General features: G+C 47.8%; 1 pseudogene; it reads left to right on the top strand.

Annotated features, from left to right (window-relative positions):
- The first annotated feature begins 14,149 nt into the window (after window positions 1-14,149).
- Window positions 14,150-24,759, top strand: LOC103245207 (golgin subfamily A member 6C-like; annotated as a pseudogene).
- Window positions 24,760-25,332: the final 573 nt, after the last annotated feature.

Here is a 25,332-nt window from a genome sequence, read left to right as displayed (position 1 = left end):
TGAAATTTACTATTTCTTCATGCATGTTTTCCACATTTTGCACTCTACTTTTCAGCATTTTAATCGGTTATTTTACTGGGGTTTTTTTTCCTTTTTTTTTCCTTTAATCAGTTGTTTTAAAAATCCAAACTGATAATTCAACATCTGGATCTTTCCTAGTTCTGCTTCTATTGAGCCTTTCCTTTCCCTTACCGTGAATCTTATTTTCTTGATTTTGCACCTCTTGTATATTTGATTGGATGATGGACGTTTTTTGTTGGAAAAAAAAAAAAAAAAAGAAAGAAATTGAAGCAAATATTCACTTTTAAAACAGGGCATGCACTTTGGTTTTTGTTTTGTTTAGTTTTGTTAGGCCAATTTAATGGTGGCTCAATCTGACGTATAAGAGTTCTAGTTCGGGGCTTCATTGTAGTTTTAGTTTAGCTTGATTCAGTCTGTGTCTAGCTTCAAATATATTGAATGAAGATAGAATCAGAACTCTCATCTCATCAGGGCCTGAATTTGGGGCTTTGGCAAGATTCCAGAGATCTGACTTTGCTTCATAGGTAAGCCACCAGCTTTCATCACTGTGGGAGATCTTTCCCTGCTTTACAACCTTGCTGCCAGGAGTTTTTTTTTTATCAATGGGCTGGGGGACAGGAGGATATTTTTCTCAGCTCTCATGTGTGTCCTGCCCTTTTGTAAAGGAATGCCCACAATGCCTAGGAGACGGGATTCTCAGCATTTCTGACCCCACTTAGCCTCCAAGAGTGCCTCTGTTGGATTTCACAACAATCCTGCCTCTGCTTTCATTTTTAAAGGGTATTTTGCCCTTGGGAGATGTCAAACTCTCTCAGCTTTCCTTCTATTATCCACACATTTAGTGTACTACACCTTGCTATACCTGGTCATAATTTAAGGGGTAAGATTGGTTAGAAGCCTTCATCTGTGAATTTGGGTCCTCTAGGTTCTAATGTCAAATCAGCCTCCAAGGGGTTGTGAAAGTTTTGTTAAATTTCAACAGGTTTCTCTTTTCTCCCCCATAGTATTACTCCTCCTACCATAGTTCAACTAGAAATAATAAGAGCTAGGGGATTTCTTCTCTCCTATGAAGGACTTGGCAATTTCTGGAGTTTGGATCATTTAGGTTTCTTTGGTTTTGGTTTTTGTTTTGAGACAGGTTCTCACTCTTACCCAGCCTGGAGTACAGCCTGTAGTGATCTCAGCTCACTACAGTCCCTCTGCCTCCCTGGCTCAACTGATCCTTCCACCTCAGCCTCCTGAGCAACTGGGACTACAGGTGCGTACTACCACACCCAGCTAAGTTTCGTATTTTTTGTTGAGACAGGGTTTTGCCATGTTGCCCAGGCTGATCTCAAACTTCTGAGCTCAAGAGATCTGCCTGCCTTGGTGCCCCAACGTCCTGGGGTTACAGGCATAAACCACTGCACCCAACCTAGATTTCTTTGTGTCCTTAGCTTTCTGATGAGTTAAACATATTTTTTGTTTTCTAGCTCATCTGGCCTGTTGTTGTTTGCTAGAGTGGGAGGTATATTCCCTTGTGACTTCATATCAGTAGTGAATTTCAAAAATAGGAGTTTATTTTTGTAATAAAAACTTTTTTGTAGGTCAGGTGCAGTGGCTCATGTCTGTAATTCCAGCACTTTGGGAGGCCGAGGCAGGTGGATCACCTGAGATCAGGAGTTTGAGACCAGCATGGCCAACATAGTGAAACCCTGACTCTACTAAAAATACAAAAATTAGCCGGGTGTGGTGATGGTCACCTGTAATCCCAGCTACTTGGGAGACTGAGTCAGGAGAATCACTGGAACCTGGGAGGCAGAGGTTGCAGTGAGCCGAGATCATGCCACTGCACTCCAGCCTAGGTGACAGAGTGAGACTCCCTCTCAAAAAATAGAAAAAAATGTTTTTGGAACAGGTCTCACTGCCACACTGGCTGTGGAGTGCCATGACATGATCATAGCTCACTGCTGGCTTGATCTTCTGGACTCAAATGATCCTCCTGCCTCAGTCTCTTGAGTAGCTGGGACCACAGGCATGTGCCACCATGTCTGGCTAATTTTTGTATTTCTTTGTAGAGTTGGGGTCTGCCCTTTTCTCTCACTGCCATTTTCTCACTCAGATGGGGACACTGAGGTCTAGAGGAAAAGTCACCTGCCCAAGGTCACATATGTGGGAGGTGATCCAGGTCCTATCATGCCATCAGGACACCTATCTAGTCAGTTTTAAATTTTTTGGAGATAGGATTTTGCTCTGTCAGCAGGCTGGAGTACAGTGGGTGAGATCACCGCTCACTGCAGCCTCAACCTCCTGGGCTCAAAGTGATCCTCCAACGTTAGCCCGTTGAGTAGCTAGGACTACAGGCATGTGCCACTACCACGGCCAGTTATTTTTAAAGTTTTTGTGTAGAGATAGGTCTCACTATGTTGCCAACATGGCCTCAATCTCCTGGGCCCAAGAGATCCTTTTGCCTTGACCTCCCAAAGTGCTGGGATTACAGACATGGGGCACCCTGCTCAGTCCCACGTTATATTTCTATGGGACAACTCTGGTCTGAACTGTGCCACTCTCCCTGGACCTGGTCCCATAGGGCTGGTCGGCAGCTACCCTACTCCAACATGGCCACTTGCATCCCCAGTGCCACAGGAGCCCCCTGCCCCCATGAGGCAGTGCATGCACATTGTTGACCATGAGATGCATGGTGGTCTTTGGTATGAGACCAACCATGAGGTCACACACAGTCTTGTTGACAGTGGCCATGTAGGAGTCCACCAGGCTCTCTGTGGTCTCCACTTGCTGCACCAGCTGTGGGTCCATGGAATGCATGAAGCTATCGGAGCCATTCTCCTTGGCCTTGCGGGCCTGCCATGGAGAACACAAGGGCATCAGGATGGCCAGGCCAAGTAGCCAGGTTCCAGTAATTCCCAGGATCTCAACCCCTCCAAGCGTACATGGAACGTTGAGGCACAGAGAGAAGAGACTGGACTGAACACACATCCAGCTCCCCAGACGCTCTAGAGGGTTTCAGGTCTCTGCATTTCAGGACCCCAGACTCCCCTGATCAAGCCTCATCTTAGTTCTCACTCTAACACCCAGAATTTGTCTCCATTTCCCAATCCAGAAATTAGAAAAGAACATCTCCAGGTCCCTTGCTTGAAGTCCTGGCCAGCTGGTTCCAGGCTGCAGACACCTGGCAGGAGGCAAGAGAAGGGCATACTCACTTTCTCCTTGTCCTGGGAGGCCCATGCACCAACATTTTTACCACCACTGCCACTAGGAATCACAGCCAAAGTAGACGCACACAATCCCAGGAAGGGTTGAGTGAACCTGGGACACTACACCCCAACTTTAATGTGTTGTTGAATTCAATTTGCTCATATTTTGTGGAGGATTTTTGCATCAATATTCATCAGTGATATTGGCCTGTAGTACTCTGTTTTGGATGTGTCTTTGTTGTTGGTATTAGGGTAATACTAGCCTTGTAGAATGAGTTTGGAATGGTTGGGTAAGGTCTCTAGTTTTGGAATAGCTTGAGTAAGGTTGGTATGAGTTCTTCTTTAAATGTTTAGTAGAATTCAGCAATGAAGCACCAGGTCCCAGGCTTTTCTTTGCTGGGAGACTTTTTATTATCACTTCAATCTCATTATTTGTTATTGGTCTGTTCAGGTTTTGGATTTCATCATGGTTCAATCTTGCTAGGCTGGATGTGTCTAGAAATGTATCCATTTTTAGTAGGTTTTCCTATTTCTTTGCATATAGTTGCTTGTAATAACCACTACTGATCCTTTGAATTTTTGCAGTATCAGTTGTAATGTTTCCTTTTTCATATTTGATTTTATTCACTTGGGTCTTCTCTCTTTTTTCCTTAGTCTTAGGCTAAGAGTTTCTCGATGTTGTTAATCCTTTACAAAAACCAACTTTTCAATTCATTGATGCTTTGCTTTCTTCATTTAATTTATTTCGCTCTGATCTTTATTATTTTTTTCTTCTACTAATTTTGGGTTTGGCTTGTTCTTGTTTTTCTATTTCTTTAAGGAGCATTGTTAAGTTTTTTATTTGATGCTTTTCTACTTTTTAAAAGTAGGTGTTTATAGCCATAAACTTCCCTCTTAGTCTTGCTTCTGTCATGTCCCATAAGTTTTGGCATGTTGTATTTCCATTATCATTTGTTTTAAGAAATGTTTCAGTTTCCTTCTTAATTTCTTCATTGACCCCCTGGTCATTCCAGAGCATATTATTTAATCTCCATGTGTTTGTATAGTTTCCAACATTTCTCTTGTTACTAACTTCTAGTTTTATTCCATTGTGGTCAGAGAAGACATTTCATATTATTTTAATTTTTTTCAATTTTTTAAGACTTGTCATTTGACCTAAGATATGGTCTATCCTTGAGAATGATCAATGATCCGTATGCTGAGGGAAAAAAAAAATGTGTATTCTGTAGCCCAAGGGAGAAGACACCTGCCCCCACTCTGTGGCAACACACAGCGCTCTGCTCAGGGATGGGGCAGTGGTGTGCTGTTGTTATAAAAGGGGTTCTGTTGGAGAGGGAACAGAAGTCTGTTCTGTAGTGTTTACCATTTTCCATGGTGCAAATATTCCATGGCTCATGTCAAGCTGCCACCATCTTCTCAGCCTGAGCTTGTTTGTACCCACCCTTGGGAAGGCTATCCAAGTACTTGAAAGGAGGTGGGTGTGGTGATCTAAAGTGTATCTTTATTGGATACACTCCAAGCCCAGTTATGCTATGGTTCTTGCAGACTCATAAAGGAGCTACTTGGTGGTCTCGGATAAGATCTGGAAGAATTCTCTGGGCTACCAGGCAGTAGAAACTCTTATTCCCTACCTGTAATTTCTCTCCAAAAAAATTGTCTGTGTGTCTGTCTGTCTGTGTGTGTGTGTGTGTCTCTCTCTCTGTTGAGCCACTCGGAGCTGGGCCACTTGGGCTGACACAGCATCCCTATGGCCACCACCACTGGGACTGCATTGGGTCAAACCTAAAGCCAGCAAAGCACTGGGTCTCACTCAAGGCCCACTGTCAACACTACCTCAAGGTCCTGGGGCTCTACAGTCAGCAGGTGGCAAAGCCAGTCAGGCTTGTGTCTTTCCCTTCAGGGCAGCCAGTTCCCTCAGGCCCTGGTGCATCCAGAGATGCTGTGTAGGAGCCAGGGACTGGAGGCAAAAAGCTTAGAAACTTACCAGTGCTTTATTCTACAGCAGCTGAGCTGATGCTGAAACCATGAGACAAAGTCCTTCCCACTCTGCCTTTCCCTTTCCACAGGCAGAGGAGCCTCGCCCTGTGACCACCACCACAGGCCCACAGGGAGTGCTTCCAGGCTACTGTTGATGTTTACTTAGGGCCTAAGGGCTCTTAAGTCACTTGTGGTGAATGCTTCCAGGCCTGGGACTCACCCTTCAGGGCAGTGGGCTCCCCTCCAGCCCAGGGCAGGTCAAGAAATTCCGTCTAAGAGACAAGGCCTAAAATCAGTGACCACAGGAGCCTATTTGGTGCTCTGCCCCACTGTGGACAAGCAGGTATTTAAGCTGCAAAACAGAGTCCCTTTTACCTTTCCCTCTCCTTTTCTCAAGCAGAAGAAGTCTCTCACCACAGCCACCAAAGCTGGGAATGTGCTGGGTCCCACCTGAAGCCAGCATGTCTCAGAGCCTTATTCCAGGCCCATAGCAGACTACCTGGGTACCACCATTCGCTGTGCAGGGTGGTGCAAGCATTTGGACTTGGGAAGAGGGATGAAAAGAACACACACAGGAAGGTCACAGTGTAAGCAATAGTATGGAGGTGGGAAAGTTCAGCTCATGGATAGAAAAAGTTGATCCAGTTTGGCAGGGCCCACAGGGAGATATGGTGGGGTGGTGAGAGGTAGGCCATGTCAGAAAGAACCTTGAATGCCAGGCTGAGGTGGGAGGCATTTCCTGTTGTATAGAAGGTGCCATGAAGTGGTGGGGAGGGTAACATGACAAAAGGATATTTGGGAGGATGGATCTGGCATCAGTGATGGGTAGGGGTAAGCAGTGAACAAAGCCAGAGGCAAGGAAACTGGACAAACAGTCCAGAGTTCAGGCTTAGCTGTTCAAAGGCAGTTTCTACACTGAATTTCAATGTGGATCCAAGCATGCATGAAGTAGATGATTTGGAAAAGCAAAACCATTCCCTTCCCATTAAAACACTGTTTTCTAGCTGAGCTCATCACCAGAGTCCTACAATGCAGACAGTTGAACTACCCCAAACTCTGTCCCTAGAAGCTGTGACCCAGAGGGAGCCCTTGTCCAACTGTAGCCCGAGGACACTGCAGCCTGGGCAGGACTGCACCTGTTCCCTCCCAGGAGCCTTGTCTCTGTCTGGCCAGGCTTTCACTTCAAATGTCCTCAACTTTGGCTTCAAAATTTGTTGGGTCAGATTCATGAGAGCTCTGGCCTTCTTTGGGTTAGGGATTTTTAAATAGCGTTTTCAAGCAGGCAGTAGATCAACTCTGCTTGCTTACTTCTGTGTGCATCTACTGTTCCCTGGCCCCAGATCTTCTTTTTCCTTGGTTTATCCTCTCATTGTGTTGCAGCACATCTTCCAGTAGCTCCCTGAGACAGAGTGAATGGAAGCCAACCTTTCTGACCTTCACGTAGTTTAGAATGTTACTGTTTTACCCCAACTTCTGATTAATAGTTTGGCTGGATATAATGCTGTAATTTAAGTGTAACATCTCATCACATTGGGAAACATTGCTCTATTGTTTTCTAGTTCCCAGTGTTGTTGGGAAGAAGTCGATGCCATGTGGAGTCTTGGCTCTTTATATATGACCTGTCTTTTCTCTCTGGAAGATTTTAGGATTTTCTCTCTGTTCTTAGTTTTCTGAAATTTCCCAATTACGTTCCCTGTTGTAGATCCTCATTCACCGTGCTAGTCACTTGGTAGACTCTTTTGAACTAGAAAATCATGTCCTTCTATTACAGGAAGCCACCAGAAAGTTTGTGTGAGCTGAGTAATCACATTATTTTCTTCCAAGGACAAGAGGTATCAAGGCTCTGAGAACCTTACAAGTGGATGTGGGGAAAGTGTGCCTGAAGTGAATCCAACAAAGCTGCAGCACCTACTGAGCTCATGTCCTAGGGCCAGGCTCTGCCTGAGGACAGTAGACATGGGTGAGACCCACTTGCTGCCCAGTCTCATGGTAGGGCTCAGGACACACATGGTCCAGGAGGCCCCCAGCCCTGGGCTACATTTACATGCACCTGCCTGCATGTAGCAATCTGTGAGCCACAGGACAACTTAGGGGAAAGGGCAGCACCAGAGAGCAGGATAGGAGGGAGGTAAATAATCACAGGGTGGGGAGTGGCCTTGTTGGGAAGGGACAAAGGCAAGACCATGGTGTGTGTGTGTGTGTGTGATGTGTATTTTGGAAAATGGAGAGAACAATTTTTCTGCCCCTTTTCTGGCCACTGCACCCCATTTTTCATGAAGTTTTTCTTCCCATCATGGACTGAGCGTCTCTGTCTCCTCTAAATTCATATGTTGAAGCCCTAACCCTCTGCATGGCTGTATCTTGAGATGAGGCTTCTCAGGAAGTCATTAAGGTTAAATGAGGTCCTAAGGGTAGGGCCCTGATTCAGTAGTATTAGTGTTCTTATAAGACAAGACACTAGAGAGTGCAGTCACTCTCTGTCTGCATAAATACAAAGAAGAGGTCACGTGAGCACACAATATGGCAGCCAGCTATGGGACAAGAAAAGAGGCCTCAGAATGTAACCTACCTTGCTGGCACTTTGGTCTTGGATTTCCCAGCCTCCAGAACTGTGAGAAATAAATATTTGTGGTTTAAGCCACCCAGTCTGTGGTATTTTGGCATGGCAACGTGAACTAATACATCTCCCTACCCTACTTCAACCACATGACACTAGAGGGGTTGGCAGTTTTAGTGTCCCAGCTCCCCAGCCAACCCAGACCACACCAAGCAGAAACTTTCTTCTGGAGTTTTCTGAATAGGAACTAATGGAGGGGAGCACCATCCTTTGTTGGGGGCAAAGTCAGGAAGATGGAAGTCTCATGCTACCAACAGCCTGACTCCAACCTTGTGGGGAAAGTTTCTCTGAGAGCACAAAACTGATCTACAGACTGAGGTGGAGACAGAGACAAGGAAAAGAGCCTGCAAATCCTGACAGCACTGGTGATTCTGAGACCAGGTATTCCTGAGGCCCAGCTGTTCCCTGCCTTGCACGTGGCTAACTTACTGACCAATGAACTTCCCTTCTTGCCTAAGGCAACTCAAGTGAATTTTCTGTCACTCACCCCCAAAGAGCCCTGACTGCAATGGCAGGGCATGGCAGGGCTGGCCTGGCTGTGATAGAGGACAGTGTGGGTGGAATCAGCTGTGACAGGCACACAGGAAGTGCAGTTATCGAGTGGACTCCATGAGCTCTTCCTCCAGCCCCGACTGTGAGCAAGGCTAGGCTCATACACTCAGTAGGTCAGAGTGAGGAATTTGGTCAGAGGTGCCATGCTCAGGGCCATCTTTCTATGAGTCAGACTCTTCAGCATCAAAGGCTTTGCCATCAGAGATAGTTTTAGTCATATCTTGGGTTCACTTTATCAATTGCTGTTCCCCTGTTTTCAGGATCTTTACACTAGGCTGCCCCACGTGGGTGTTAGGAAGTCAGAGGCATCCTGGTCAGAAGCCCAGACCACAAAAAGGACTTCCGCCAGCCTGCCCTGGGTTCCAGAGGGCAGGACCAAGGGGTGGTGGGAGGATCCCAGACTGGGCAGTCATGACATGTCCACCACTCTTGATCTGTCTTCTGGAATTTTTCACCTCTCCAGTTTGGGTCCTGGTGGGGCACACATGGTAAAGACAATGAACGTCCATGTCTCCGATTAGTTTTCCCATCAGAAGTGGTCGTTGCACCAATCACCCTCCTCCACTAAAACTGGACAGACCAAGGGCCACTTTCCTAATGGATGCGTCTTCTTAGTCCATCTCATGCTCCCAAAAGAGTTCTCTCCCTATGATGGGAATGTGCCATGCCAGGAGAGCCCTCTTGACCCAGCCTCCAGCCAAAGCCAGTCCACCTGCAAGCAGGCCCTGAAGTTACACTGGAGGGTGACAGGCCTCACCTGGAAACTTCTTGTTGAATATTGTCAGTTTCCCACACAAGTGCAGCCTGGCAGTTTAATTCAAATTAAAAACAGAAGGAGACTGCTGCTTCAGTCTCAACTGCTTGAAAATTAGGCCGTGTAGAGCTTTTGTTTGCTGGAAATTGTGGAGTCAGACATTGTGCAGATTGACCCAATAGCTACAGCAGGTACACACATAGGGCGCCAACCAAGGACAAGTGTGCACATGCACACATGCACACAGCAGAAAATCGAGAAATAAACTCTTTTAATTTCAGCTGTCATGGCAGTTTTGTGTCATTTCCCCAAAATATACAAATTTTATTTTATGATTTGTCTTTTTATTTAGAATTACTTAAGGAAAAGGAGATGTGAGTGCAGTGGCTCATATCTATAATCCCAGAACTTTGGGAGGCTGAGGCAGGAGGATCACTTGAGCCAGGGAGTTTGAGACCAGTCTGGGTAACATGGTGAAATCCCATCCCTATAAAAAATATGAAAATTAGCCAGATGTGGTAGCATGTACCTGTGGTCCCAGCTACCCAGGAGACTGAGGATCCTTTGGGCCAGGGAGGTGTAGGTTGCAGTGAGCTGAGATCACATCACTGCACTCCAGCCTGGGTGACAGAGTGAGATCCCAAGTGAAAAACAAAGAAAGAGAAAGAAAGACAGAGAAAGAGAAGAGAAAAGAAAAAGAAGAGAAAGGAAAAGAAATAACAGAAGAGAAAAGAAAGGAGAAAAGAAAAGAGAGGAGAGAAGAGAAAAGAGAGGAAAGAAGAGAAAAGAGAGGAGAGAAAAGAGGGGAGGGAGGGGAGGGGAGAGGAGCAATGGGATCCTGATATCTGGTATGGGGAAACTTAAGTGGATACATCTGAGAACTTCGAACCTCCAGTTTCCACTCAATGCTCTAGGCTAAAAGAAGTAGCCTCCTTTCCTTGCTAAGAGAAGGGCAGCTGTCCCTTGCCTGGAGACTAGGCAAAGAGCCTCCAACAAGACCTTACAGCAGGATGAAGTGTGTCATCATTGCTGCGCCACGTTGACACCAGGCTACGGTCATTCCTCATCATGGCCCAAGGTCACAAGCACAGTCTGCTCTGGGAGAATGATTTTTTGCCAAAAATGTTGCAGTAGCTTCCGAGTGTGTACTGGCAGAATCTGGGAGAGGAGGTGGAGGACTGGACATAAGGATGTTGGACCATGGGGAGACTAAAGGCTGTATACATGAGAATACACTGAAGTGGGAGCACTCTCAGGATTTAATGGCTTGGCAGGGACACCTGGGGCTCTAACGTGCTGCTGCAGTGGCTCCTTCAAATGTGGATGGAACAGTTGCTGCAGGGAATTAGGTAGAGATTATAGAACTACATTTGCAAAGCACCAAAGAAGCTGGAAAGTACAGGGAGGTAGGAATATTGAAATGGTTCATTATATGCCAGCAGATTCGGAATCTACCACTTGACTATGTGCCCTTGGAAACCTCACAGCAACTCCCCTCTCTAGGCTAACAAGGAAGGCACTAGTGAGAAGGGCACCTGAATCTTTCAGAAACTATCCTTTGTAGGCCAGGATTGACAAGAGATGCTGCCGTTAGACCAGGCTTCGTGGTATCAGTGGGCATAGTGGAAGGCCAGAACAGCAGATGCCAGGTGGTGGCACTTCACCATCATCAACAACGTGGATGTAATTAACTTAATTGGTAGGAAGGCTAGAGTGATAACCAGGATGAGTTGACCTCCAGGGATCTGTTGTATTGGGTAAAAACTGATGGCATTCCTGGGGAGAGTTATATAGGCAGCTGACTAGGGTATTTTGTTGTTTGGAGACAGGATCTTACTCTGTAGCCCAGTTTGGAGTGCAGTGGCACAATCATCTCTATCTGCAGCCTCAACCTCCTGGGCTCAAGTGATCCTCCCACCTCAGCGTCCCAAGTAGTTGGGATTACAGGCATGCACCTCCATGCCTGGCCTTTTTTTTTTTTTTTTTTTTTTTTTTAATTTTTAGTGAAGATGCAGTCTTGTTATGTTGTCTAGACTGGTCTCAAACTTCTGAGCTCAAGCAATCCTCCTGCCTTGGCCTCCCAAATTGTTGGGATTACAGGTGTGAGCCCTAGGATATTTCCTGATTTGTGTATTCAGGAAACAACAATAAGATCTGGCACGCAGAAGGCTGCAACAAAAAGTTACAATTTCCTACCCAGTTTTCAGACTGAGACAATTGAGACCTATAGCTCATTGATTGTAGGGGAGGCTGGGTATTCTTGGAAAAAGATCCTGCAACATTACCACATGGTATTCATTAATTATTCTCCAAAGGGATGTGAGGTCTTTGATGAAAGTAACTGTAGCTGATGAAAAGGGAATACCCAGACTGTTTGAGGGCCGTTTATATAGGATTAGAGCTGACCCTGACCCCAGAAGACCCACAATGCCACGATGTCCCCTCTCCAAAAGACTGAGGACGTGTGAAGATTAGGTAATAAATGGATCCCTGGATTAAGAGGCTGCAGCCCCATCTGGTGGTCATTTATCTGTCCCTAAATATGCAATTGATATAAGTATGCTTAGAAGGTAACAGAGCTCTCACTTTACTCCCTGAGCTGTAGGTATCAGCCACTATAGTAGGAAGAGCCCGGGGGAAGTCTCTGAAACTCCCTCTTCTCACTTCCAAGAGCAACGCAGTATTCCAGGTGGAATCACAGAGATTTATCACCTCCCTCAACTGTAACTGCCAGCTTATGATAGTATTCTTATATTTCCCCGCCTGTCCCTTGTGCTATTCTCGTCATCATTTTACTTCCACCTGTCATAAATCCCACAATATGTTATTACATTTGCCTCAATTATTTCTAGACATCAAAAAATGAGAAAATAGGATCTTTCTATTTATCCACGTATTTATTATGTCAGTGGTCTTCATTCCTTTGTGTAGATCCAAATTTCTATCTAGTGTCATTTTTTCTTCTGACCAAAGAACTGTTTTGAACATTTCTCAGAGTGCAGGCCTGCTGGTGATTATCCTGGCTTTTCTTTGTGTGAAAAAGTCTGTATTTTGTCTTCACTAAATTTTTTAAAAATGTTTTATTCCGTTTTTCTTTTTCTTTTTTTTTTCCTTTTGTTTTGTTTGTTTGTTTGTTTGTTTGTTTGTTTGTTTTTTGGTAGAGATGAGACCTCACTATGTTGATCAGGCTGGTCTTGAACTCCAGGCCTCAAGCAATCCTCTTGCCTCAGCCTCCTAAATTGCTGGAATGATTACAGGCATGAGCCACCACACCTAACCTCACTGACTTCAACTGCTTTTAATCCCATATCTGCAGAGGTAACTATTTCATCTCTAGTCATTCTTTTTGTTTTATTTTGAGACAAAGTCTCACTGTGTTGCCCAGGCTGGAGTGCAGTGGTACAATCACAGCTCATGGCAACCTCAACCTCCTGTGTTCAGGTGATCCTCCTGCCTCAGCCTCCTGAGTAGCTGGCACTACAGGTGTGTGCCACTATGCCTGGCTATTTTTAAAAATTGTTTATAGAGATAGTTCTCCCTATGTAGCCCAGGCTGATCTTGAACTCCTGGGCTCAAACAATCCTTGCATCTAAGCCTCCCAAAGTGCTGGGATTACAGACATGAGCCACTTCACCCAGCCAGTGTTTATTTTTTATTTTTTGGTCAATATATCTTCCATTTCTCTCTTCTCATCATGATCAAACATTTTAGCCTTCTTGAACATATGGAGCATATTTATAATATGTCTTTTAATATCCTTGTCTGCTAATTACATCATCTCTGTCATTTCTGGGCCTATTTCTATTGATTTATTTCTCTCCTGGTTATAGGTACAATTTTACCTGTGGGTTTTTTGTTTGTTTGTTTGTTTTTTGGGACAGGGTCTTACTGTGTCACTCAGGCTGGAGTGCAGTGGTGTGATCTCATCTCACTGCAATCTCTGTCCCCCTGGTTCAAGTGATTCTTGTGTCTCAGCCTCCCAAGTAGCTGGGACTACAGGTGTGCACCACCACGCCTGGCTAAGTTTTATATTTTTAGTAGAAACAGGATTTAGTCATGTTGGCCAGGCTGGCCTTGAACTCCTGACCTCAGGCTATCCACCCAACCCAGCCACAGATCCCCTCCAATGACAAAACGGTTACCAGAGTCCATACCACTCCTGAGGAATACCAGACAGGGCCACCCAACCCTGGCGCCTCTGGGGTCTCCTCACCAAAGTCTTGTCAGTCAGCCCCCCCTTCACCAAGCAGCCCAGCCCCTGACCTCGCCAATCACCCCAGGGTGATGTTGGGCAGGTGACTCCTGGGGCTCCCTGTTCCATATTCAGCCCTCACATCCTGCTATGCCAAGCCTGACCTCCCTGGATTTTTTGGACTCACCTCTCCAAGGACCTGGGTCCCCCAGGCCCAGCCCCAGTTCCCACCCCCATCGCCAGTCATCCCTTGGTGACTTTGGGCTGGTGACTCCTGGGGTTCCCTGCTGCAGACTCTGCTCTCCCCTCCTGCTGACCCAAGTCCGACCTCCCTGGGCTCTTTGGACTAGTGTCTCTAAGGACCTGGGTCCCAGCCTTATGTCACCTTCCCACATTGTGGTTCAGTGACTCAGCCATTGCACTGATGTGGTTCCTCCCACCCCCAGGAGGAGTGGAATGTAGTGATGTCACAGTCCCCCTAGAAACTTTCATTACTGCTGCAAGACCAGCCTTTGATCTTACGACCCAGTCCTCTGAGCTTTCTCTCCCCATTTCTGGTTCCTCTGGTTGCAGCACAAATTTCCAGCTGGAAGGGGAATGGGGAATATGGGACCTAGGAACAAGAGGTTACAGGTTGTCTTAGTCCCTTCTCATAGACATTGACAGTGGGAAAAGCCTACTCATCCCCCATGAACTCAAAACGTTGACAGTATCTCTGGGTGGCAAAGGGGAAACGGGTTTGGTTTGGTTTTCTCCCGGGCTTCTACTCTCCAGAGAGACTTTAACATGTTTTTCTGAGTTCTCCACCTCATATTCTAATTCTCCACAGTTCTGGTACCCGAATGCCCTTCAGTCAGTGGTCTCTGAAGTGAGATTTGCTCATCTTCTGTGGAATAGGTCCTGGGAAACTGAATTTGACAGCTTGAATCTTCCTCATATCATCTCAACTTGGGGTACTTTGAGTGCCATGGGATAAATGTGGGAGATCTTTCTGAAGCATCAGTTTCCCTCAATTCTCTTGAGAGAGAAAAAACGTTAATGTACTTAGGGATGACAGTCACATATGTTTCTAAGAGTCTACCAGACCTCTCTCTGAAATGAGGCTTGGGTTGTCCTCTTTCTGATAAATTCCCAGATTTAATAAAAAAGCTGCCTTCTGCCATGAGGACACATTGATATAAAAGTTTGAGAGGTACTGGTGCACTTCTTCACACTAACAGACATGAGAGGATGTATGACTAAACCACAGAGTGCAGTTCCTGCCTACTTAATGTTTACTTTTCTACCTCTGACTCTGGATTTGGTCCCTGGCAGCTGCTGATTCATGGCAAAACCCCAGAGCTTGGAGTCAGAGACCGAGTTTAAGTTCCATTATTGCCCCCCTCTTTTTTTTTTTTTTTTTTTTTTTTTTTGCCCATAATATCCATCCCTCTCAGTCACTAAGTGATTGTGACAACACCTTGTACAGTTGTTGGTGGCATTAAATCAGATGGTGTATAAGAGTATTTTGAAAAACTGTAAAGGAGGATGTGGCTGTAGGGGCTGGTAGTTCTCATGAGTATTACTGCTCTTCTTTCGCACAGCTTTAAGAATATCAGCAGAGGAACAGCCCTGGTGTTCTGGCAGGAGCAAAGACAAAAAAGAAAAAAACTGGAAGTAGCTCTGAGACAACCACTTCTGGTGGTTACCACTCACCTGGGGATGTGAGTCTTGGCTGGCCAGGTTCCTGGGGACAGGGGGCCCAAGCGGCAGTGGAGGGTAATTGTTGAGATTGCTGGGTAATTGTAGAGAATTCTGGGTTTGAATCCTGCCTCTCCCTCTGCTAGGGATCTGATTTATGGCAAATTGCTTGAGCTGTTTGGGCCTGTCTTTTCACATCTATAAAATAGGGGTAATATTGTTTGACTTCCAGTTGTGAAGTTTAAATGAGATTCCTTGTTGTTGTTGTTTTTCTGGTAATCCCTAGTACATGGCCTGCTGTAAACACCCACGATACCCAGGAAATGGTCATTGCTGTTTGATTTTCCTCAACCCCCGTCTCAAGGGGAAGCTGGGCCAATGAGGACAGCCACTTGCCATCAGGTTGTCCCTTTAGGAGTCACTGAAGGGGGCCCAGGCTGTGGTGAGGAGAGCCATGGGCACTAGGAGTAAGAGAAGATCTAACTTGCCACCAGCTTGCTGGGTGATCACAGAAAAATCACTTCTTCCCCTGGGCCTCAGTTTCCTCCTCTGTAAGATGATACTGGAGAAGATCAGTGTCTTTCAAACTTATTTTTTAGCTGGAGCCCCCTTAGTTCAAGTGAACCCTTACTCAGAAGTCTGGTTTTTTAATGGAGGTGGAGGTCTAGATTCATCACCCCCATCCCGGGCCTGAGAAAAGGGAGCTAGTGAGTGTATTAAGAGCTGCATTGGTCAGGTGACTCCACTCTGTGACTGCATCATTCAGGGGACTTTTCCATCTATTTGTTCCTGCCCCTGGCAAGGCAGCAGGTGGCCATTTGGAAGAATGGCACAGGCCATGGTTTTAATCTCCTCTGCTCTTCTTCAGCATTTCATTTCCTGAACACACATCTTCCTCCCACCCTGACTTTCTTGTTTCTCTCTAAGCCACTTCTGTCTTTCTCCCTGTCCTTGTTTCTCCTTTGTCATCTCCTGTAGATTCAGGACATTCAGAAGGTGCTTGTGTCCAACCTTAACCATTCCAACGGGGTAGCACTCCCCCATTGGACAAGTAGAAGGTTAGGCAGTGCTGAGATCCCTCTCTGGCTTGCTGTCTCCAGCTGTGCATGCCCCTGAGGCTTCTCTAGTTTGGGGAATAGTTTGCCTCTGGCTTATTTTATGTTGCTGCCATTAACCTTTGGCCTGTTTATGTCTGCTTCTTCACCTGCTTGATTGATTGGGTTTTTTCCTTCCCTGCATCTTTTATCATCTTGGAAATGGTGAGACCTTAAAGTTTAAAAGTAGCTTGGGAATAACATACAGAACAAGCATGTGGGATTTGGGGCTTTTTTTTTTTTTTTTTTTTTTTTTTTTTTTTTTGACAGTCTCACTCCGTCACCCAGACTGCAGTGCAGTGGTGCGATCTTGGCTCTTGCCTTAGCCCCCTGTGTGGCTGGGATTACAGGCAACTGCCTCCACATCCGGCTAATCTTTTTGTTTTTAGTAGAGTTGGAGTTTCACCATGGTGGCCAGGCTGGTCTTGAAATCCTGACCTCAAGTGTTCCACCCACCTCAGCTTCCCAAAGTGCTGGGATTACATGTGTGAGCCACCGTGCCCAGCCCCTTGCTGTTTTTATAGTTTCTCAATATCTATAGTTGTTTCCCATGTAAGTTTCTGTTTTTTTGAATTTCTCATTTTTATCACTCCTACATCATATGTTATCCTGAAGGATCTGGAGGTAAGAGGCCCTAGGCCAAGGTTCAGTGACACTGCAGGCTAGCCCTCCAACCTTCTCTCACCAGCAGGGGCTGGGTGACCCTCTGCCAGCTGAGACAGCTCACATACACCCTAGCCCTAATGATTGTTCTCTCTACCTCTCCCTGCAATCCTCCTCCAACTCATCTTCTTGGCATGTGCCTCAGAGCAAGAACTAGCAGTAACAAGAACTAGCAGTAGCTCTGGAGTCAAGCTCCACAACAATCAATCACCTCAATGAAAACATAGAATCATTGGTAAGAGTCCAGTGGGGTCCCCTGATTCCATGCTGCCAGTCCTAGGCTTTCGTTTCCCCATGGGGCCCTAAAGAAAAGGGCTGGGGGCCCCTGGTGCCAAGGGCAAATGGGGAGCTGGAGCACCCAGGCCTCACCTGGAGAGACCCTAGAACAAGGAGCATGCAGCATGGCTCTTCTGTCACTGTCCTTTTTGCCAACTCTCTCTCCTCCAGATACCCCTGCTCTAGTCCTTTCCACACACACCCTGGGGTTGTCACCTGTCAGGGAAGCACTAGCCTGACTCATTGTCAAGGGCCCCAAATTTCTGCTCTGACTCTGTCCCTAATTTGCTCTTTGATTCTGTACAAGCCACCTCTTCTCCTTGGGTTTGTGTTTCGCGGGGAGGTATGGCATCAAAGGTCTCTGTTAGCTCTGAGAGTCTGAGATTTAAAGGCCCCTAGAATGGAAACCTCACGGTCAAGGGCTCCTGTCTGTCCTTTTCCATCCTATATCTGCTGTGGAGAACCATACCTGGCCCATATGTGCTCAGTAAATGTCTGTTGAATGAACGCACCTTTCTAAATCACAAGCTAGCAGATGGGTGGGTCTTTCTCAGACTCCATCTCTAGAGATTTATATTACTGTCCTTTCAAGAGAATCCAGATTCAGACTTTGAGTTCTGTGTCTATGGGCAAAAACCAACAAAGACCCAAATCTTCTGTCCTTGGGAGCTTGAAGAGAGTTGACCAGTTCGTGTTGCCATTGGGTCTGAGAACATTGCCTTTAAAATCCATTCCTGGCCCCAACTACTGCTTCCTGGTCTGGGGAATAGAGTTGGAGGGGCCACCCTTAGTCACTTGAATTTGACTCTCTCCACAGAAACAACAGAAGAAACAAGTGGAACATCAATTGGAAGAAGTAATGTGGTTTCTTTGTTTGCTCACAACATGACTGCTGGGTTTGGGGGGCACTCAGATGTAGAGGATGTAGAGGGGCCAGTCTTGTCTCACCCACTCCCAGCCTGGGGAAGAAAGCTCAACCCTCAGATTCCATCCCATCCCCATAGGGTCCCTGATAACTTAGTCCCATGAGTGGACCTGTCCTGGGGCATTGGTGGCATTCTGGGGGCATGTCTCTTACTGTGCCATCTCTGCCTCCCCGTGGTAAGAGCTCTGTCTTCCTCTTCCTATAGGAAAAGAAAGCAAACAATGAAATACACAAAGCACAAACGGAGCAGTTAGAGGTGAGTGGAGGGTGGGGAGTTTTCTCCTGTCTTTTGGAGAATGCTTCTTTCCTTCTCTTTCAGCACTTGCTTGGTTTTTCTCCCAAACGTTCAATTCTAGACAATCAACATCCTCACATTGGAAAAGGCAGACTTGAAGATCACCCTTTACCATACTAAAGGTGCTGCCAGACACTTTGAAGGTGGGAATCTGGGCATCCCATCATCCTTCAACCTGGCACTTTGACAGGTCTTTAGGGGGAGTCCTTTGGGCCCCATCTCAACCTCTCTCATTACAGAAGAGTCCAAGGATCTCGCTGGCCAACTCTAATCCTCCTTACAGCGTATTCAAGAATTGGAGCGGGTTCTCTCTGCTGTGTCTACACAGCAGCAGGAAGAGGACAGGGTGAGTCCAACCAGCTGCCCCATCCCTTGGCAGCCTGGCTTCCCAGATGGAGGAGTGAGCCTAAAGGTCCCTGCTGCAGGATGCAGTGTCCTGCCCAGAAGGCAGCAGGATCATTTCAAGCTGCTTTTGTGTACGGTTGTTAGAGGCAGTCTGGGGCTGAGTCAGCTGCTGTGGGTAAGTTGGGGGCACTGTGGGGAGTGAGCACTGGACACGGAGCTCAGAGGCCAAGTGCCTGCCCTGCCCTTACCTGGCTGTGGCCTTGGCCAATTCCTAGGTGGGGTATTAGGTACTTGTACTGTGAAGGTACAGAAGAGTACCTTTACTATGTTACCATTTCTGTAGAGAGAGGAAAGGGGTGTGTGTGTGTATGTGTGTGTGTACTATGATAATGTACATAAAACATGTCTGCAAGTGTTTGTAAAAAACTCAGGAGAGAGTAACAGGGTGCTTGGGAGACACTTCCATGGTGTACCTTCTGAGTTTTGGACTATGCGAATGTATCATCCTTTCAAAAAGCAAACAAAAGATTAATTTCCCCCTCCTACCTGTGTCCCCACCCCCAGCAAGAAAAATGGGCTTAGAAAATGGGATAGACCTGGGTGTTCAAATCCCAGCTCTGTCTAAGTGATCTTAGGCAAGAACTTAACCTCGAATACTTCATGTTTTTCATCTACACAATAGAGGTAATCCTAGTAACTGTCTCATATGGTGGTAGTGAGGATTAAATAGGATTGTTAGCGTGGTACCTGGTGAAGCACCCCGTAAAGGTTAAAAGTGGTAGTAATAACAGTAATAACAATAGCAATATTATCTGATCTCTCTGGGCCTCTGTTAGCCAGCTGTAAATTTGATCTCTTTCCCTGTCCCTTCCAATTTTACTGAGTTCTTTTAAAAACCAGGACATGGGCTTGGAAATGCCTTGATCTTTACTGACTGAGTTGTATATTGAGTCTAGCCCTAGCCCTTTTAAGGGGCACTGCCCCGGCTCCCCAGATCGAAACTTCTCACTCTTCACCATCCAGTCCTCGAGCCGTAGTGAAGCAGTCCTCCAGCTGCAGTTAAGGCAGTCCTCAAAGGAGTGGGCGCTGCTGAACGCACACGTGACACAGGTGAGGCTTTGCAGAGGAGGTATGTGGAAGGATGATGACCCCAGCTGGCCAGGAGCAGTTGAGGACCAGTGACAGCCCTTCCTAACTTCTGTGCCCATTCTCGCAGAAGACAGAGTCACTTAAACAAGTCCAGCTAGAGAGAGATGAATATGCTCAACATGTAACAGGAGAGAGGGCCCAGTGGCAGGAGAGGATGTGGAAAATGTCGGTGGAGGTGAGACCTGACCCTTCAGCCCCCCACCTTAGATAGGTCACTGGATCTTTCTGGGCATCTGTAAAATGGGAATCGTATAGCCAGAGGTGGTCATGGATCTGGGCTTTGTGGAGGTGGGGGCAGAGAGGGAGATGGTAGCTTGTCCAGCCACCAGCCCCTCTCTCCAGGGCCCTTCCCCTCTGTGCTTTGGGCAGGCTTGCACATTGAAGGAAGAGAAGAAGCATGACATACATCAGATACAGGAGCTGGAGAGGAGCTTGTCCGAACTCAAACCCCAGATGGGTAAGATGGGGCTGGTGTGACGTGGGAGCAGGACCGGCATCAGAGGACTGTGGGGGTGGCTTAGAATGCCCCAGGGAGGTGGGTGGATGGAAGGGCTTTGAGGCAGAGAGAAAGAGGTCTGTGCCAGGAGACAGCAAGTTTTGTCATCTCCATGAGCCTCAGGGTCCCCATCAGCAAAGAGGGAAGAGTGCCCGTTGTCAGCCACCCATAGTGCTCTCTATCTGAAAGTGACTTGGCAATTGGCTACCTTCAGGTTCAAGGAATCATTAGCAGTGAGGCCAAGTTTGGAAAGCCTGAGAGGAGCTGTGCATCAAGAGGAGGGTTTTATTTTTTCTTTTTGGGTAGGGGGTGGTGGTTGGGGAATCCAGAGGCCCTTATTGTCTGCTTCCTTTATCAGCTGACCCCCTGTCCCCAGCACCCCCAGCAGAAATATCTGAGGTGAAGCAGCTACAAGATGAGGTCAGGTACCTGAAGAAGAAGGTGGAGAGTTTGGAGGGAAAGCTCCATTCCCAGGTGGAAAACAATCAGGCCTTGAGTCTCCTGAGCAAGGAACAAAAGGAGAGGCTTCGGGATCAGGAGGAGAGCCTCTGAGAGCAGAAGGAGAGGAGGCTGCGGGAGCAGGAGAGGCTGTGTGAGCAAAAGGAGAGGCTTCGGAAGCAGCAGGAGAGGCTACAGGAGCAGGGTGAGAGGCTGTGAAAGCAGGAGGAGAAGCTATGAAACCAGGAGGAGAGGCTGCAAAAGGAGGAGGAGAAGCTGCGGAAGCAGGAGGAGAGGCTATGGGATCAGGAGGAGAGGCTGTGGGAGAAGGAGGAGAGGCTATGAAAGCAGGAGGAGAGGCTCGTGCTCTCCCAGAACCACAAGCTCGACAAGCAGCTGGCTGAGCCACATTGCAGCTTCGAGGTGGGTTGCCCCACCTGGGGAGCCTGCCCTTATCCTTAACCCTCCAGGCCTTTGTTTCCCCACCTGTAAAATGGGGCAGTGTAGCCCTCACATGAAATGGTACTTCTTAAGTCGCCTGTGAGCCAGAGCTCATCAGGCCCTGCTCTGATGGCTGTTGGGGAGACGGGATGGTTTTTCTAACCTGCCTCCACCCTTTCTGGTGACATGGGAGGTAGACACCAAGCTCTGGGGTCTCCAGCTGCAGTGACTGGCCACTGATTGCTTCTCTCTGTCCAGAACAATGAAAACCAGAGCACACTGCAGTTGGAGCAGCAAGTAAAGGAGCTGCAGGAGCTGAGCGAGGTGAGGCAGACGGTAGCCCCCACCCCATCCAAGAAGGGCTGGGAGGCAGACACCAGCCTCTGGGGAGGGGAGGTGCCAGGCCAAAGGCAGCTCCAGCTGTGGGGCAGGTGACCCCAGCACTCTCCAGGGCAGCCCTATGACTGTTTCTTGCTTCCCACCCTCTGACTTTTAGAGGTGGGTAGCCCTGGGCTCCTCGCAGGTCTGGACATCATCATTGCAACTAGAGGCATGGATTCCCCCAATCACAGGAGAAGACAGTGGTATGAAAGGCTTCTTATGCCAGGCAAGGTGGCTCATGCGTGTAATCCCAGCACTTTGGGAGGCTGAGGCAGGAGAATCACTTGAGGTTAGGAGTTTGAGACCAGCCTGGCCAGCAGGGTGAAACCTCATCTCTACTAAAATTACAACAACAACAAAAAATAATCCAGGCATGATGGTGCATGCCTGTAATGCCAGCTACTCAGGAGGCTGAGGCATGAGAATCGCTTGACCCCAGGAGGTGGAGGTTACAGTGAGCTGGCATTGCACCACTGCACTCCAGCCTGGGCCACAGAGTGGCACTCTGTCTCAAAACAAAACAAAACAAAAAAGCCTCCTTAGATTCAAACTGGATTCTGGCCTCGGTTCCACTGGTCACCATTCAACTACATTTCATCTCTAAGTCTCTGTTTCTTTAACTTCAAAAGGAAGTTAGCATTTTCCTTACGGAGGTGCTGAGGATTAAATGAGATAATACATGGAAAGCATTAGGCATGTAGCACACTTAGCAGATGGTGGTTGGCTCCTTCTGCTTTTCCACCAGTCTGTGGCCTACAGTTTAAATGGTGGGAAGAAGGACATGAGATTTGAGGCTGGGGAAGGAGGCACGAGGTTCTAGGCAAAGTGGGAAGTCTCTTAGGCCTGGAGCAAGGGGCCAGGGGCCTGGGCAGGTGACAGAGCCCCACCGTGCCCTCGCTACCCTATTAATGGACCCAGAATCTGGAAGCCAACCACCACATGCCCTCATGCCCAGGGTCTTCCTGCAGATACAGCTGAAGACCCAAGAGTCTCAGAGTCTGCAGCAGCAGCAGTGAGACTCGTACTGGGGTCACCTGCAGCAGTATGTGGTCACCTATTAGCAGCTGACCTCTGAGAAAGAGACACTGCACAGGCAGTTACTGCTGCAGGCCCAGCTCATGGACCAGCTGCAGCAGCAGGAAGCTCGGGGCAAAGCGGTGGCTGAGATGGCCCACCAAAAGTTGCAGGAGACCAAGGGGAGGGAGTTGCAGAGGATGGAGTCCCGAGGCGGATGACCTGGCAACCTCCGTGCCTTCTCACTCTGTTTTCCGTCCCCTTAGGAGCACCTAGAAGCTGCCAGCCAACAGAACCAACAGCTAGAGACCCAGCTGAGCCTCATGCTTTCCCTGGAGAAGGTACAGGAGACCAGTTAGAGGAAGATGAGAGAGCCCTAGGAGGAAGGGGGGATTGTTAGCAGCATAGGATTGAAGAGTTGGAAGAGACCTTTAAAACAGCTCGTCGTTGTGCCAACTGGGTGTCTGCACTGAGTTCGGCATCAATATGGTAACTTTCTGGGAGCAGGGGGCCACCAGGTTGCCTAAGGATGAGTGAACTGGCCCAGATCAGAGAGGGAGCAGGTCAGAACTCCCGCACTGACCGGTAATGTGACTGTGCCTGGGCAATATAGCAAGATCTTGGTTCTTAAAAGGAAAGATAAAGAACAGCAGCTCATTCCCCTCTGGGGAGGGGCTGGCTCAGGGTTACACAGTGAGGGTGGGGACAGAGGTGGGCCCACAGTACTTCCCTTGTTGGGTTGTCTGAGGACCCCTCTGGCCACCTCCCCACAGGAGATGGAGAAGGACATTTGGACAGTGAGGAGGAGGAGGCACCTCGGCCCATGCTGAGTATCCCACAGGACCAGGAGAGCTGGGAGGCCATGGTGAGCCTGACTTTCCCCGCCTCCCCTTTGCCACCTTCCTCTGTGGTCCCTCCCAGACTTCCTTATGCTCTTGGTTTCCCTACCTTCTGATTTCTCTGGACCCTCACCCCTTCTGGGAGCCAGTGGTCAGACACCATTTCACCTGTGACCAACAGGTGCACTCTCTGAAGCCCCAAGGGAAGGACTCGCACTCCACCTCCCTGCCCCGTTTGTTTTATGTATGCCCCTACAAGAATACTCACTTCTTGCCTTCAAGTGACATTTTCAACTCCCCTGGAGCCAGTGCCCAGGAGGAGCAGGCACGGCTATGTGGGCAGCGGTAGGTGGAAAGGCTGTGTTGCCCGCACCTGGTTTACCTGATGGCCTCAGCCTGGAAGGAGCCAGAGGCAGAGGACCCAGCTCCAGGGACTGGGGGTGAGTTTGTGTGTGGGGAGAGTTACCGGGCCCTGAAGAAGGCCATGGAGAAGGTGAAGGTGAGTGATTCCTGGCATGAGCCAAGAAAAGTGGTAGCGGGACGGACAGGTCACTCTCGAGATGTGAACCCATTATTTTGGCTCCAGAGTGGCTTTATGGACCTCCTGAAGGAGAAGGCAGATGGGAAGGAACAGGTGGAAAACCTAGAGCTTGGATTCATCCAGCTCTCTGGAGCGACAGATGGCATGAGTGAGTGGGAGACCTAGGCATGGCAGGGGGAGCTGCAGGGCCATTGGAGGGGCCCCAGTGTCTGAGCCCTGTCCTCTTGCAGGAGAGTATGTCACAGTATATGAGAGCCAAGGGGTGGTGCTAAACATGTGGCACTGGGAGATGGAGGATGTCATCAGGCTGGCCCAGAACAAGGAAGAGATGAAGGTAGGGTGTGCAACACCTCTACAGGGGTGGGGGTGGGCATGGGCACTGGCACTGTCTCTGGTGTGGCAGCTGAGCACCCTTCCATTCAGGCGAATCTTCTGGAACTTCAGGAGCTGGTGTTGCCGCCCGTGGGCAACCACAAGAGGCATGGCAAATTCTTCACTACTGTCCAGAACCCTGCTAATGAGCCCACTCCAGGGGCTCCGGCCCCCCAGGAACTTGGGGCTGCTGTCGAGCAGGGTGGTGAGTAGAGCCCTCAGGCAGGGTGGTCAGGCAGGAGCAGGGGAGGCTAGCCCTGCACTGAGATCCCCACCTCCCTCTCTCCGAAGATTTTTGTGATGTGAGCCTGGACGACAGCATGGAGCCTGCATCAGGAGAGGCCAGGGAGGGTTCTCCCCATGACAACCCCACTGCACAGCAGATCGTGCATCTGCTTCCTCTAATGCAGAACACCCAGGAGCACTCAGGCTTGGCCAGCAAACCCTGCATGCCATTCTTTTACTGGGCAACTGAGAACAGGGAGATAAACATCATCATCTAACACCTGGACGAGAAATTGAAAACAAAACAAAACAAAACAAAAAAACAGAAAAGAAAACTTTGGGGTTAGTCTCCTACACAATTCATTTACCTCATTTGAATGTTAGAGCCACTCATGTTTATTTGCGTTTCTAATTTAATTTAAATTTATTTGTAAAAAGGTAAGGGAGAGTGGATCTTTTCCCGATGTTCACTCTGACATCCTTTAGCATTTTTATTTTTTAATTTGATAATTGTAAGTCATTAGCTCACATATCGAGTTTGCCCTTACCTGGTGGGAGTTCAAGCACACAAAGACCCACTATTTGCACAAAATTATTCTTGCTGGTTTGGAATAGGCTGCCATGCTTTTTTTGATGTTATTGCGGCATGTATATTCATTATGGAATTCAGATAAAATTTGCTTATGTTCTGATATTATGTTTGACCGGATCCTAATCACAGTGAGCTCTTCATTAGCTCAATATGTGGTTTTCCCTCAAGTGCGCACTGTTTCTTACTTTGTAATATGCCACTGTGAGTACTGACATTTAGAGTTGTTTAAAGGCCGAGAACTGGAAACAGCCTTTCCCCC

This window comes from Chlorocebus sabaeus, chromosome 26 (genome assembly GCF_047675955.1).
Source record: "Chlorocebus sabaeus isolate Y175 chromosome 26, mChlSab1.0.hap1, whole genome shotgun sequence".
Lineage (NCBI taxonomy): Eukaryota > Metazoa > Chordata > Mammalia > Primates > Cercopithecidae > Chlorocebus > Chlorocebus sabaeus.
This window is presented reverse-complemented; position numbering and strand designations above follow the sequence as displayed.